Consider the following 16,564-nt stretch of genomic DNA (forward strand, 5'->3'; position numbering starts at 1 on the left):
GACCAAGAAAACAGAGAAGAAGAGGAACAATGAAAAGTGAATGGAAGAACAAGAACAAGAAGAGGACGAAGAAAAAGAAGAGGACGAGGGAGACAAAGAGGAGGACGCAGCAGAAAATAAGGAAGAAAGGAAAGAAAAAGGAATAGGATATGGGTGCCTAATGCAATCCACCACACACACACACACACACACACACACACACACACACACACACACACACACACACACACACTTGTACGGTTCCTTATATTAACCTTATTTTCTTTTGTTCCTTATATTAACCTTATTTTCTTTTGTTTGATTAGAGCAAGGAGGGGAGGGAGGCATGGAGGGAGAGAAGGAAAGAGAAAGGGAGGGAGGAGGTAGGAGAGGAAGAAGGGGGAAAAGAAGGAAGGGGGTGGACGAAGAAAAGGGAAAGGAGAGAAGGAAAGAAGGGGAAAAGGAAGGGGAAGAGGAAAAGGACGGAAGAATGAGAGAAGATATGTAGCTAGGAGAAAAGGAAAGGAAGGGTGAAGGAAGGGTGAAGGAAGGGGAAGAGGGGAGGAGAGAAAGGAGAAGTGGAGAAGGAAGAAGAGGGGAGCAGAGAAAGGAGAAAGGGAGAAGGAAGGGGAAGAGGGAAGCATAGAAAGGAGAAAGGGAGAAGGAAGGGGAGGAAGGAAGCAGAGAAAGGAGAAGGGGAGAAGGAAGAAGAGGGAAGCAGAGAAAGGAGAAGGGGAGAAGGAAGGGGGAGAGGGGGAGTAGGAAAAGATGACGGGAAAAAGAAAGGGGAAGAGGAAAAGCTACAATGGCGTAATTAGTTTAGGTGGAGAAGACTGTGGTGAAGTGCTCTCTCTCTCTCTCTCTCTCTCTCTCTCTCTCTCTCTCTCTCTCTCTCTCTCTCTCTCTCTCTCTCTCTCTCTCTCCACGCATCATTTTTCTCCCTTCACTCTGCTTTCCTTCAATGAATGTCGTGTAATAATTAAGTCCATTCATCTCTGTAATTTTTCTTAAGTGTTTTCTTCTTCCTTCTTTTCTCTTCCTCTTCTTCTCTTCCACATAAAACTTCTCGACACTTCTCTTCCTTCCTTCTCTCCCTCTCTCCCTCTATCTACTCTCTTTACTCTTTCCCTCTTCTTATTTTCCTGTGAGAGAGAGAGAGAGAGAGAGAGAGAGAGAGAGAGAGAGAGAGAGAGAGAGAGAGAGAGAGAGAGAGAGAGAGAGAGAGAGAGAGAGAGAGAGAGAGAATGCTTCAAAAACTTCGATATTCTTAGACAATTTGTAGGTGAAAGCTCAAAAATTTGTCGCTAAAGAGAAAAATGTCAGTTTTAAGAAGGAGAAAGATGCGGAGGAGGAGGAGGAGGAGGAGGAGGAGGAGGAGGAGGAGGAGGAGGAGGAGAAGGAGGAGGAGGAGGAGGAGGAGGACGTAAAGGAACCCGAAAAATGAGAAGGACGAGAACTGTGAAAAAGAGCAAGGAAGACAGGAGGAGGACGAGGAGGAGGAGGAGGAGGAGGAGGAGGAGGAGGAGGAGGAGGAGGAGGAAGAGGAGGAGGAGGAACATATTTCTCCAAGGATTCCTAAATGTATTTGTCATTTTCACACTGACCACTTTCTTGGGAGAAGTAAGAGGAGGAGGAGGAGGAGGAGGAGGAGGAGGAGGAGGAGGAGGAGGAGGAGGAGGAGGAGGAGGAGGAGGAGGAGTGACAATAGACAGAGGAAAAAAATAAGGAAGAGGAGGAGGAAGAGGAGGAGGAGGAGAAAAAGAAAGAAAAGGAGAGGTAGATAAAGAGGAGGAAGAGGAAAAGGAATAAAGAGAATCAAAACACAAATCAAGAAAAGAACATCAGAACACACAAACAACAACACAAACACAACGAAGCACAAACAATAAATCAAACAAACAAAAAAAGACAAAACAACACATAAATAAAATAAAACAACACAAAAACTCACCCCAGTAATATATGCCATAAAAATAAACAAATAAAAAAATAAAAAAAGGGTATAATCTGGCATGGAAAATGATCCCAAACAATACACAGCGCTGATGGAAAGAGAAATAAATACGAGAGCAGCGCGGTGGCAAAATGCATAACAAATAGAAGCAACCATAGCAATTAAGTTTTGAGGGACAGGTACGTACAGGTAAACAGATACTGGGGGGAAACAGGTGAGTGCATTAATAGACAGATACAGACACAGACAGACAGACAGACAGACAGACAGACAGACAGACATAGATGGATGGATGAAATGACAGGTACGTAGATAGATAAATTGACTGACTGACTAACTGATAGACATATATATATATATATATATATATATATATATATATATATATATATATATATATATATATAGAGAGAGAGAGAGAGAGAGAGAGAGAGAGAGAGAGAGAGAGAGAGAGAGAGAGAGAGAGAGAGAGAGAGAGAGAGAGAGAGAGAGAGAGAGAGAGAGAGAGAGAGAGAGAGAGAGAGAGAGAGAGAGAGAGAGAGAGAGAGAGAGAGAGAGAGAGAGAGAGAGAGAGAGAGAGAGATAGATAAATACATAAATAAATAAATAGATAAGTAGATGGATAGGTAGACAGAGATATAGACAGAAAGACAGACAAACACAGATAGATATTACCAGACAGATACATATAGATATATAGATAGATAGATCAATAGATAGACATAGAAAGATACATGTAGATAGATAGATAGATACATACATACTCGTAGATAGATAGACAGATAGATAGGCGGACATAGAAACTGACTGGCAGGTACATATGAGCAGGCAAACAAGTAAATACGAGGACAGATGGACTAATTGATACATAAACAAACAGACAGGTATTAATGTACAAATATAAAAAGTGAAGTAATGGCAACCTGCATACATGTGTACATATATAGATTGATAGATATTGAAAGTTTATATAAAAAAGGTAGACAGAGTGACGTAATTATACACATACACATATACATAAGTGCACACACACACACACACAAACACACACACAAATACATACATGGACTGAAGAGGTAAAGCTGTCAATATTTATCACTTTCACCCTAATTAATTTTCCTAGAGGTGAGAACAAAAATATTCTAATGCTGTGTTCTGAAAGGAGGGAAGGTGAGAAAAACACAAAGACTTAAAGGAAGGAAGGAAGGAAGGAAGGAAGGAAGGAAGGAAGGAAGGTGTGGAAGGGAGGGAGGGACGTAAAGAATAAAAGAGAATGGAAGGATTGAAAGAAAAAAAGGAGACAAAAGAAAAGAAAGGAAGGAAAGAAAGAAAGAAGGGAAAGGAAGAAAGAAGAAAAGAGAGGAAGGAAAGAAAGAAAGAGTGGAAGAAAGGAAGAAAAGGGATGGATGGAATGATAAAAAGAAAAAAAAGAAGGGAGGGAGGAAAGAGCAGAGGCAAAAAGAAATCTGGAGGATCGTAAAACAAAGATAACAAGAATGGAGGAAATAAAAGGAGTGAGAATAAAAAGGAAGAATGAAGCGAGAAAGGAAAAAAAAGGAGGGAGGGAAGAAGGGAAGGAAAGGCGGAGGGAAAGAGACAAGACGCAAGATGCAGATTTTTTTCTTCCTATTATTTCTATATTTTCTGTTCTTCTTCTTCTTCTTCTTCTTCTCCTTCTCCTTCTTCTCCTCCTCCTCCTTCAGACAAAGACAATGGAGGGAAGACATTTGAAGGAGACACTTTACTTTCTCTCTCTCTCTCTCTCTCTCTCTCTCTCTCTCTCTCTCTCTCTCTCTCTCTCTCTCTCTCTCTCTCTCTTTCTTTCTCTCTTTTTCCTTTCTTTCTGATCTTATTTGTCGAATTTGTTTTATATTTTAAGCATCTTGCGTGTTTTACTTTATCATTTTCTTCTCACAACGCTAACTCGCCTGATAGTAGTAGTAGTAGTAGTAGTAGTAGTAGTAGTAGTAATTTTCCTTATGGACACATCTTATTTTCACTGCGCTCTTTATGTTCCCTCCATTCCCAATCATTCCACCATTCATATAATCACGCTCCCTGTCTTCCTGGTCTTTGTGGAGGTAAAACGAAATAATAACAATAATAATAATCTCCCTTTCACAGGATCCCGCCGCCTTCAGGACATTACATTAAAGACACTCACGGTTTTACATTCAATTGTCTGGCGCGGGATAAAAGTGTAACCCAAGGGAGGCGGACGCTGGAGGAACGAGTGAAAATTATATGAAGAAGGAACTGGCAAAGGATGGGAACAAATAATTTATAAGCCTCGAGAAAAAAATACTAAATCTTTCAGCGTCATCAGAATACCTTGTGAAATAGTGCATGAATATGGAAACAAATAGTAAATGTATAGTGTTTTGAAAAAAAAAAAAAGCACAACAAATAAGAAATACTAGTAAAAACAAATCAAAATACCTAGTGAATTAAAATAATATGCATGAAAATAATAAACGAGTAGTAAATGTACTGTATAGAAAAAAATACAGGACTGAAAAGAGCAGACATGATACATGCAACTGATGAACAAATTAAGAGGAATTTTTATGATTAATTTTGTCGTAAACGTGAAATGACACGGAAATTAAAATTTGATAAAAGCGCAATAAATTTCTACAGTAATGTAAATAAAATATTCATTTTTATGATACATACGAAAGTATGAGAAGAAAAAAAAGGTTAGAAAAAACAAGAACATTCATTTTGACGATACAAAAAAAACTAATTAAAAGAATTAAAAAGAAAAAAAGAGAAAAGAAGAAATTGTAAACCTACCGAACACTCATTTTCACGACACAAAAATAGACAAAAAAAAAAAAAAGAAAGAAAGAAAGAAAAGTTCTAAAACCAGCCATTTCATCTCGCTTCAATACTCACATTGACGCCAAGGAAATATAAAAGTTTTAAAAGTACAACCCAACTTCTATTTCAAATCCATCAGCTTAAAAAGTCGTGCGGGGATTTTAAAAAGTTTTCAATTAACTTATTAAAAACCAATTACATCCTGAGTGTTTCCCATATTAATTAGAGCTAACGCTGAAATTAATCTGCACCTACTGATGACACACCTGCAAATATTACCTGTATGTTACCTGCCTTCCATCAACACCATAATTCACCTGTTTCATTACAATCTACATATTGACTAAGCTCTCTATTCTTCATCTATGCCTCTTTTTTTCATTATTCTCTCTCTCTCTCTCTCTCTCTCTCTCTCTCTCTCTCTCTCTCTCTCTCTCTCTCTCTCTCTCTCTCTCTCTCTCTCGGAAAGCAAAAAAATAAGCGAGACAATAAAGGAAAGTAAAAAATAATCTGAAGGAAGATTAAGAAATGCAGAAGGAAGAGGTGCATGAGGATGAACAGGGTGACGAAAGGAGGAGTAAGAGAGAGTTGTGTCCAATCAAAAGTGACACACACACACACACACACACACACACACACACACACACACACACACACACACACACACACACACCCTTAACGCCCACTCCTCACACTCCTTCATCCCCAACCACACCCTCATCCACCTATACTTTCGTGCAGTGGTTCCCAGACTACTTATCTTGCACGATTCCCCCCCCCCTTCTGTTTACATGACACTATACATGTACAGTTTACATCTTAGCACTTAAAATGAAAATCTTTACTTGGATAAAAAAAAAAATATATATATAAATAAATAAATACAAATAAATAATACAGGAAAGAAAGATTTTAATACGCATTTGCTTCAAAAGGAGCGAGAAAAAAAGACTAAGGAAAATTATCAAAGTGGACTTGCACAACTCCAAAAATTAAATAAAAAAATATGATGGAAACATGGCATATTATTTTTGGAAACACTTACAACATTGAAATGAGCGCACACTAAATCTGCTAAGCCATTGTCTCCACGCTATGAAGCTTCATGCACTAAATGTAAAAACAGGAACACATGGCACCCTCAAAACATTTCGGATTCTCACAGACTGAAATGTTAAGGCACTCCAGTAAACAAATCAAACCAGGATAGCCATTGCAGCACAGACTGATTACGAAACATGCACAACGGCGAGTGTGTACATGTTTGCAGCTCTCGTAATACTGAAATGTACAGTCACTTACACCAATAAAACTGAAAAGAAGACTTGCACAGTTTCACAAACTATACCTGAAATATGACATGACACGCAAATAACAATTCCCATAACACAGACAAGTGCAGCAGCTTACTCCAGCAGATGCCTGAAAACACGATATGCATTCATCTACAAACTGAATATGAATAGTGAACACACACACACACACACACACACACACACGTAATATTTCAGATCACAATACTACACACACACACACACACACACACACACACACACATACACGCACACACACGTAATATTTCAGATCACAATACTACACACACACACACACACACACACACACACACACACACACACGTAATATTTCAGATCACAATACTAAACTCGAAAACTGGCGGCACGAATTACAATGTTTCAGCAGCTTCTTTCAGTGAGATGGCTGCTGCTTGGCGCGCGAGGACTGATACGCCTTGGAGTTATTTCATTGGTGACTTTTGTAAACAATGATTTTAGGCAGGTAACTTCACGGCTCCCTCCCTTTCTTCTCCTCATGAACTCATTCCCACCTGGCGCCCCACATTAGGGAACCACAGCCCTCATCAATCCTCACCCTTATCAACGCCTTTATTCCTCACGCTCATTCTTTCTCTTGTACCTTCACCCTTATCCATATCCTCATCCTGGTACCTTCACCCTACCCTCATCCACATCGCTGCACCTCCACCCCTGCACCTTCATCCTTACCCACACCCACCCCAATCATCCACACCCCTGCACCTTCACCCTCATCCACATCCATCCTGCCATCACCCACAACCTGAGTTGGCACCTGCACACTGGATCTCATTTTCGAAGGAAGGAGGAAGTGACGCTTCATTAAGTTCGAATCCCTTAGAGAAGCTTCGTTTCCCTGGAGAGAGAGAGAGAGAGAGAGAGAGAGAGAGAGAGAGAGAGAGAGAGAGAGAGAGAGAGAGAGAGAGAGAGAGAGAGAGAGAGAGAGAGAGAGACGTTGACACACACACACACACACACACACACACACACACACACACACACACACACACAGAAAACGAGACATGTTCTTCCTGCTCAGTGGAAAGAGATAAATGAAAAACGTGAAAGGGAAGAAGAATGAGAACAGTATAATAAAACAAAGGCCAGGAAACAATTAAACGCTAGAAACGAGAAAATGGTGGGGGAAAAATACGAGTGGAATAAAGAAAAAAATAAATAAAGCAGACAAAATGAAAACTTGATTAATAGGGAAAGCCTGTCCTCGGTCCAACTTTCTGGAAATAAAAGATAAATGCAAGTCAGGAATATTTCAAGATTTCAAGGGCACGCTAACAATACTGCTTTTTCTTTCTTTCTTTCTTTTTTTTTTTTCTTTGGTCATTAGTCTGAGATATTCTTCTTTTCCTCTCCTTTTTTTACTTTGGCTTCAGCATTTTCAGCGCGGGTGGAAGGCAGCTAATGGCCTGACCCTCCTCGGTTACACAGATATCATTGTCAATGTTCATACTGTGGTAATTGATGCAAATCCACCAACACCAACAGTAATAATGGCAATGGCTGTGCTGATGCTGATGATGATGATGATGATGGAGTAGTAGTGGTGGTAACAACAACAACAACAACAACAACAGCTACTACTACTACTACTACTACCACCACCACCACCATCAAACAATATACATAGTGCATTATACATACCACCTCGTTCGCCACTCACTCAACCTCGGAGAGAGAGAGAGAGAGAGAGAGAGAGAGAGAGAGAGAGAGAGAGAGAGAGAGAGAGAGAGAGAGAGAGAGAGAGAGAGAGAGAGAGAGAGAGAGAGAGAGAGAGAGAGAGAGAGAGAGAGAGAGAGAAACTACTTATCTGTTCTTACCGTACTCACCTTGCATAGGCCTACCTACAAAACACCTTTACCTACCTAAGTCACCCTTAATAATGCACAGGTAAAAACGGGATACCACTTACGCTGTACCATTCACTATATTGACCTATTACTTTTATTACCCCACTTCCCCATCATTAGTCACAACCCACTACAGGCTCCCATCTATAATCACTATCGGCAGCAGCAGCAATAACAATAACAAGATCAGCACAAATACATTACGTAAAGCAACAAGGCCACAGAGAACAGCGAAGTAAAACAGTTTGGATACAATACAGCAGTGGGAGGCGATGCAAAGGCTGATCCCAAAGCAACAAGACCACAGACAAGGTAAAACACGCAGGTAAGACACAACAGAGCAGTGGGAGGCGACGCGAAGGCTGATACCACGAAGTTTACTGAAATAGAAGGGACTTTTGCTTTCTCCCATTAACCCACATTCACAATACTCTTCATGTCTTTCTTTCATTACAATTCATCGCCAGAGAGAGAGAGAGAGAGAGAGAGAGAGAGAGAGAGAGAGAGAGAGAGAGAGAGAGAGAGAGAGAGAGAGAGAGAGAGAGAGAGAGAGAGAGAGAGAGAGAGAGAGAGAGAGTACAGCTCCCAGTACTTACTAATGAATTCCTTGTACGTACAGTTCAGTTGAGAATAAAACGAATGAAAAAATAATTAATAAAAATGAATTTATATTATATTTCAAAGAGGTCTTAGAATAAAAGAGCAAGATGAGGAGGAGGACGAGAGAAAGTCTTGAGGAGGAGGAGGAGGAGGAGGAGGAGGAGGAGGAGGAGGAGGAGGAGGAGGAGGAGGAGGAGGAGGAGGAGGAGGAGGAGGATGGAAGGAAATTAAAGGCAGATTGAAGACAGAAAAATTTAAAGAAAAAAATGCAACAAAAAAAGAAAAAAAAGAGCAAGGAAGTGAAAAGAGTGAGAGGGGTGAAAACGGAAGAAGGGAGGAGGAGGAGGAGGAGGAGGAGGAGGAGGAGGAGGAGGAGGAGGAGGAGGAGGAGGAGGAGGAGGAGGGGGAGATTACAGCAGCGAGCTAGGGAAGAGGTAATGGAGTTGCCCTCATCCCCTCCAGTGAGAGAGGAAGAAAGGGAGAGAGGGAGAGAGAAGGAGAGAGGGAGGCAGTGAGATCCGAAGAAGTGGAAATATAAACTGAAAGAAAGACTAAGGAAGAATTGAGTAAAAAATCATATGAAGAACAAAAATAACACTAAATAAAATGAAAATCCAATGTTTGTTAAAAGTGGAAGAGAGAATAAGGGAAGAATGGAAAGGGAGCAAGAAAAGAGAAGAAAGGGCAGAGGAATAAGAGACGAACATATACAAGGTAGGGAATACGCGATTAAATAAACGAATGTGGAACAGAGAGAAGGAGGAGGAGGAGGAGGAGGAGGAGGAGGAGGAGGAGGAGGAGGAGGAGGAGGAAGGCGTGGGATTAGAAGAGAAAAAAGAGGGAGACGAGCAAAAAATGAAAACATAAAACAAGAGGGAAAAGACAACGAAAGAAATAAAAAAAAAAGGAGAGAAGCAAGCAGAAAAAAAAATATAATAAATGGTAGAAGAAAAATATTAGAGAGAGAGAGAGAGAGAGAGAGAGAGAGAGAGAGAGAGAGAGAGAGAGAGAGAGAGAGAGAGAGAGAGAGAGAGAGAGAGAAATAAGGCCATCATGAATAAGAGAAACAGAAAACATATTATACACGCCATGATTAAGAATTCTCGGAAACTGGAAGGAAGGAAGACACAAGTAAAGAGCAAAGAAAGATGAAAGAGAAGGAATTAAAGACTGCGACGAAAACAAGAACAGTAAGGTAGAAATAGACAGACATGAAAAGTGGAGAAGACAAGGGACACATGAGGAAAAGCAAACAGAGCGAACGTTTAAAGCGAACAGGAAGAGGAGGAGGAGGAGGAGGAAGAGGAGGAGGAGTAAAGAATGAAAGAAGAGTATGAGGGGGAAGAAATTAAACGATATGGAGAGGAAAATGTAAAGGAGGAAGGAAGGAAGGAAGGAAGGAAGGAAGGAAGGAAGGAAGGAAGGAAGGAAGGAAGGAAGGAAGGAAGGAAGGAAGGAAGGAAGGAAGAAGGGAGGTGATGAAGTGAAGGGGAGGTGTGTGTGTGTGTGTGTGTGTGTGTGTGTGTGTGTGTGTGTGTGTGTGTGTGTGTGTGTGTGTGTGTGTGTGTGTGTGTGCATGTGTGTGTGTGTGTGTGTGTGTGTGTGTAAGAGAAAGTGAATAAAGGAAGGCGTAAGAAACCAAAAGAAATGAAAATAAAAAGTTGAAAAGTAAAGATAAATATCAAAAGAAAAGAAGGCAAGGAAGGGGAAAGAAATGAGAAATAAAAGACTACAGGAGGGAAAGGAGAATGAGAGGAATGAAATACAGCACGGTAAAAGGACACACACACACACACACACACACACACACACACACAAGGAGGGCTGACACAGGAATATTTCCACCAATCGTGTGTCGGCTTGAAACTTGCCATATTGAAGCTAACGATGTGGAAGAGAAAACGACTGCCATTCCTGGTATTGTAATAGAGGAGGAGGAGGAGGAGGAGGAGGAGGAGGAGGAGGAGGACAGCAAATTGTGAATGTATCGAAATTTTAAAAACTCAGAATAAAAACAGAAAAATGACGACGACGATAGAAAGAGGAGGAGGAGGAGGAGGAGGAGGAGGAGGAGGAGGAGGAGGAGGAGGAGGAGAAGGAGGAGGAGGAGACTGGTGGTTTTGGAAGAAACAAAAGACAAGTCTCACCCTAATAAAATTCGCAGCAAAACAATAAAACAAACACTTCCACAATCAAAACTTTCTTTAACTCAGTCCCTCCTCCACCACGCGAGGAGAGCGTGGGGGAAAAAACAAAAAACGGGAGGATATAAAGAAAACAGAACGATGCAATAACTTTTCAAGCCGGCGCTGCGTATTTCTTTTCTCTTCTCCCTTTCATCTATTACAAAATGCAAACTCGGGGAAGAAAAACAAGACTACTCAAAGCGTGAATAGATAAAGAGGAACATTCTACTGGAGAGAAACGAAATGGAATCAGTTTCTTCCATGGAGGAGAAGAGAGGCGGAAAGAGAAAAGACTGCACTGTGTGTGTGTGTGTTTGTGTGTTTCGAACCCATGTTTACCTTTTGTCCCTAATGAACTTAGCGGCGCATCAACAGAGAGAGAGAGAGAGAGAGAGAGAGAGAGAGAGAGAGAGAGAGAGAGAGAGGAGAGAGAGAGAGAGGAGAGAGAATTGTTCTCATTTACTCACTCTAACACTCTCCCTCTGTTAACTACTTTGTATTATTACTATCAGCATTAACTACAAGCATTCATTACATAAAAATCTCTCTCTCTCTCTCTCTCTCTCTCTCTCTCTCTCTCTCTCTCTCTCTCTCTCTCTCTCTCTCTCTCTCTCTCTCTCTCTCTCTCATACATCCATCACAACATAATGGAAATGTCTTCTTGGGTGGAAGTAAGATTGATGTATATTGACCATATTGATCATGTTTAATGTATGATGATGCGTTTGTCAATACGTATAAGGACATACATACATACATAATGCAGTACATAAACACATAAATACATACATACAAAGGTTTGGTTCCAGGAGTTTTTATACTGTACGGCTGAAGTTGAATGATTGAATGAAAAGACAACAAAAAATCTGTATCTAAAAATAGTTATGTATGTGTGTATGTATGTATGTGCTGTCAGATTACACAGCTTTTCAGTACTATGCTCACTTTTCCTTTCATATTCTCTTCTCTCTGGCTACACTCTCGTATTCAATCCACTCCCAGCGTGTGCATACAGTTCACTCTCCCTCTCTTCCTCTCCCTCCCTACCCTCCTCTTTCCTCTCCTACAGTTGCCATCTTTGTCCAACGCACTACCAACGCATGCGCATAAACCTCTCTTCTCCTCTCTCTCCATCCCCTCCACCCCTCCTCCCACCCCTCATTCACCCCGCCCCAACATCTTCCTCACTACTACCCCTGCCATGTTCCTCCCCACCCTCCTCCCCCACCTTTCCTTCGGCATTCCACATAAACACTGAGAAATATATCTGACGGAGGGATGAATGTTTGGCTATGTAAGGTTTTCACTGCAGGTCGAAAGAGGAGCATAGAAGAGCAGCGCCTTAACAAATGGTCAGGGTCTTAATATTACTTTAGAGCTTTGTAATTCTATGGCCCGTATTCAGAATCTTTGCTCTCACCACGACTAGTTTCAACAGTTAGAGATGATTACCTAAGTTCTTATGAGTGCTTGTCGTGTTAATAATGTAAGAATGTTGTTAACCTGTCACTAGAACCATAAAAACACCCTTAATAATCTGTCACTCCAACTAGAGCCTTTCAAATGTCGTGTTTCTCATTAATTCACATTGTCTCTACAACTAAAACACTGAACAGCAGCTGTCTAATAACCACTGTGCTGTACCGGAGACTGCCACGTGCAAGCAACTGTAGCGGCACAATCAAACAGCCTAAGCCGGATCTGATAGTCCGTTGTGGGTTTGCTATCCTTTGTAATCCCCAGCAATTAATTCCGGAAGTATTGTTGCTCATGACAAGCCACTTAACTACCACCCGGTCTAAATGACATTACGAGATTACCGTCATTACATTACTCATCGTCTTGATCACGCGCGCCTCACCCTAATCTATCAAATTAATCAAAGGGAAAGACACATTAGAGGCTGCAGTGTGGCGCTGGAGATAGACGGGGAAGTGAGAGTAGCAAGCAGGTTACCCTCCCTCTCCCCCTTACTCTCTCTCCTTCCTTTCCCTCCCGTTACATTGCCAGCTTCCCGCTTCACGCCACCAAGCGAGGGGGTTCACTGCTTCAGGATGTGCTTCACTTCAGATTCATGATTGGTGATTCGATTATTCATTTATTTTCTGTTCTTTATTTGTACTATTTGTTTTGCTCAGAGCAGATGTAATTGTGCAAGGAACCTCAGTGACTGCACATGATTATTCACTTGTTTTGTATGTACACGAAAGAACGTATATATCGGTTCTCTCTCTCTCTCTCTCTCTCTCTCTCTCTCTCTCTCTCTCTCTCTCTCTCTCCTCTCTCTCTCTCTCTCTCGTGTTTGTGTATTTGTGTGTTCTGATTTCTTTGTGTGCGTCTATTACCTTTGTCCTGTGTGTGTGTGTGTGTGTGTGTGTGTGTGTGTGTGTGTGTGTGTGTGTAAAATTCAAAGTCTACCTTACGTACAACTTGACTGACGCTACGGCGCAATAAATTTATTAAATCAAATCAAATCAAAACCCCTCTCTCTCTCTCTCTCTCTCTCTCTCTCTCTCTCTCTCTCTCTCTCTCTCTCGGCAATATTCTTTCACATACTTCTGAGTCAAGCTGCACGCACGCCGTGTCTTGTGGGCACCTAACGTGGCACAAATATGCAAAGGCCATTTAAAGCATTAGCATTTTAAATTGATTCATCACATACGCTTGTTTGCGCCCCGTCATTAAAAGTCTATATATACATACATGCAAATGAACGGGGAATGCTCAAATTTTACTTACTTCACTCACAACCCGCGAGTGAGATACGTCAGAGCACCGTCAAAAGTTAACTCCAATTCAGTCACGTATTTAATTCTTCACTTGCACAGCGTGGCACTTTCCAACGAGACTTGAAAGGTAAATCCATTAGTGAAATAAACGACTATTGCATACAAAAATAAATAAATAGTAAAAAACTCAAGCCACGCCATCTTGTCCTTTAAACCAATTACATAACGTGCCGCGCAGCACTTGTCCCCTGATTGCTGCAGGTCACGTGATACACATTGGCAGCAGTGTTACCAAGTCTCAACTCACACACATGTAACTTTTTTTTTTACTTCTTCGCTCTTCCATCCATTTACGTGGCCGTTATCCCCTTCCTTCCCTTCTACTGCAAGCCTTACCTTACCTTTCCTTCATTTTTTGCGAGTCATACATGGAAAACTGCCCTTCGCGCCATCGTTTAGAATTATGATTGGGAAAAATATAACCAAACCAATAATGAATAAAAACAACACGAAAACCAAGTACTGATGGTAGACACGGGATGGAGCTTGGCAGGACTTCCCCAACCCACTTCCACTAGCTTACCAACAACAGGCTCGCATTGAAACTAACTGAAATATAACGAAGTCAAAAAATCTGCATTTACCTTACTGGCGGGATACTGCCGGCTGGGAACTTCTGTGGTTAGCGTCACACTACCCACTTGCTTAACATCGGCGCACTTGATACTGTAAAAGACAAATACAGGAAAAAAAAAAAAAATATTATGAGTGTCAGATAATTGGCAGAAAGAAATACTACTTTATTTGGAAAATCTTAAGAACAACGCACCCAAGATTATTTTCAATAAGGTGTGTTTTCAAGAAGTGTACGTAGTATAGCTACATGTCTGTAAAGGTTTTACTGATCGCTCGTTGATATTAAGGTTACAATACAATGTTAAAGTTTCTCCAGTATTCCCGAGATCCGTCCTGCTTACCTGTCCGTGCTGAAGTTACACTGCGTGCGTTCGTGCGTTGGTTTACACGCAGGGTGCTTTTGCGCATCCTCCTAAGTCTATGGAGGGGGTCCAGGTGGGGGCGCAGCCCCCGGTTAGGTTAGGTTAGGTTAGGTTAAAAGCATAGGTTAGGTTAGAAACCTTAGGCGGGGCGTCCAGGGGGGCGCAGCCCACCCGGTTAGGTTAGGTTAGGTTAGGTATATAATTATTCTGGCGTATTGGTTAAAACTTAAATTTTACCCCAAAAATTTTTATTCTAGGGAAATTTCCCTAGATTTTCAGTCCACTTATCGGTCTTTTATGTCCCCCCCAAAAAAAAACTCCGATTCCCCACGTGCCCCCAAGCTTGTTGGGGGAGAGGGGAAAAGATTAATAAGATATGTGTGGAGATGTATTTCTTAAGAATTACCCCCCAAATTTTTTTATTCTAGGGAAATTTCCCTAGATTTTCAAAGTCCATTTATCGGTCTTTTATGTCCCCCGCCAAAAAAAAAAACCCGATTCCCCCACGTGCCCCCAAGCTTGTTGGGGGAGAGGGGAAAAGATTAATAAGATATGTGTGGAGGTGTATTTCTTAAGAATTACCCTTTATTTCATTCGTAATAAGCATGGTGGTGGTGGTGGTGGTAGTAGTAGTAGTAGTAGTAGTAGTAGTAGTAGTAGTAGTAGTATTAGTAGTAGTAGTAGTAACAATATAATAATCAGCAGTACTCGTAGGAGTAGCAGTAGTATTAACAATATATTAATCAGTAGTAGTAGTAGTAGTAGTAGTAGTAGTAACAATATAATAATCAGCAGTACTAGTAGCAGTAGTAGTAACAATATATCAATCAGTAGTAGTCGTAGTAGTAGTAGTAGTAGTAGTAGTAGTAGTAGTAGTAGTAGTAGTAGTAGTAGTAGTAGTAGTAGTAGCAATCAGTAGTAGTAGTAGTAGTAGTAGAATTAGTAGTAGTAGTAGTAATAGTAGTAGTAGTAGTAACAATAACAGTAGAGATTTTGAAGCGAATATCCATCAAAGCAATCAACTAAACAAAGAAAAACAAAACTGGGAGAGCCAAACCCGATACATATTACATTAAATTCACAAATAACGGGAGGGATACAGGCGGTATAATATTTGGGTCACGTCCCCCAGCACGTGCGGTAATACAGCTTGTGTCAACACACCACAGGCTCTCCAGGGACACGTACATATTCCATTATTAATTAAGGCCACATGTTCTCAGATCCATTTCCTTTATCGAGCTGGAAACATGCGTGCTTACATCGTCGTCATTAAAGCATAAAAACAAAACGAAAATTACGATTCATTAAAATATACACTAATTACGTACAGCTAAATGCGAATTCCTATCTTGTGTCGTTGAAATAGACAAAGCTAGATAAGAATTCCTATCTTTTGTCGTTAAAACTTGTAAAATTACGTAAACCTAGATGTTGTTAAATTAGACAATGACGTAAAGCTAGTTCAGAATTCCTACCGCTTCTCGTTCATATTGACAAAACGACACCATCTGATCATCATAACAGAGACTGCAGCTTCCCTAAAATTGCCCTCAAGCATCTCACCTCTACCAATAACAGGGAGCATAACGCACGTCCCACAGGCGGTCATCAGCTACCACGGAGTATCGCCCTGCTGCACACCGGCCCCTAAGTCTGAGCACCGGTGTTTACTCGGTTACCAGTCTCCGTATACTGAGCTCATCCAGAAGTCCTGCCTCTTCTCCTTTAGTCCTGTTAAGCTTTGAATCGGTTCTTTGGTCACTCTGCTGTGTTCCTTTATGTCCAGTTACTTATTTTCCAGCATTCGACTTTCTACGTGACACTTCTGTATCACCATTTCCCGTTTTTTTTTTTTTTTCTTTCGATATATTTCAAGTCACATCATGTAACCTTCGCCTGAGATGATTCCTTAAAATATGAAATACGAGAACAATATTCATGCCTAAGTATTAACACTGGAAAAAGCAGTGAAAAAGGAATAATAGTTACCTAACCGCCTGGGTGTGGGCCTCGGCGGCTCGGCCCACCTCGTGTTACTGGCGGGTGGAGCCGATTAGCGCACGCGTGAAGATGTTGCCACTTAACCCAACGAT

At 41.1% G+C, this 16,564-nt stretch overlaps 1 long non-coding RNA gene across 2 annotated transcripts in view; it reads right to left on the reverse strand.

The window, feature by feature from the left end:
* The window catches only part of LOC135090783 (uncharacterized), a 94,109-nt gene extending 77,614 nt beyond the window's left edge, over positions 1 to 16,495 (reverse strand). For both annotated transcript variants that reach the window (XR_010262111.1, XR_010262112.1), the window contains exons 1-3: positions 16,461 to 16,495; positions 14,448 to 14,524; positions 14,115 to 14,196 (exon numbers count right to left, since the gene is read on the reverse strand). This is a non-coding gene — a long non-coding RNA (uncharacterized LOC135090783). The remainder of the gene's footprint in view (positions 1 to 14,114; positions 14,197 to 14,447; positions 14,525 to 16,460) is intronic.
* Between the last annotated feature and the right edge of the window lie 69 nt (positions 16,496 to 16,564).

Source organism: Scylla paramamosain, chromosome 36 (genome assembly GCF_035594125.1).
Source record: "Scylla paramamosain isolate STU-SP2022 chromosome 36, ASM3559412v1, whole genome shotgun sequence".
NCBI lineage: Eukaryota > Metazoa > Arthropoda > Malacostraca > Decapoda > Portunidae > Scylla > Scylla paramamosain.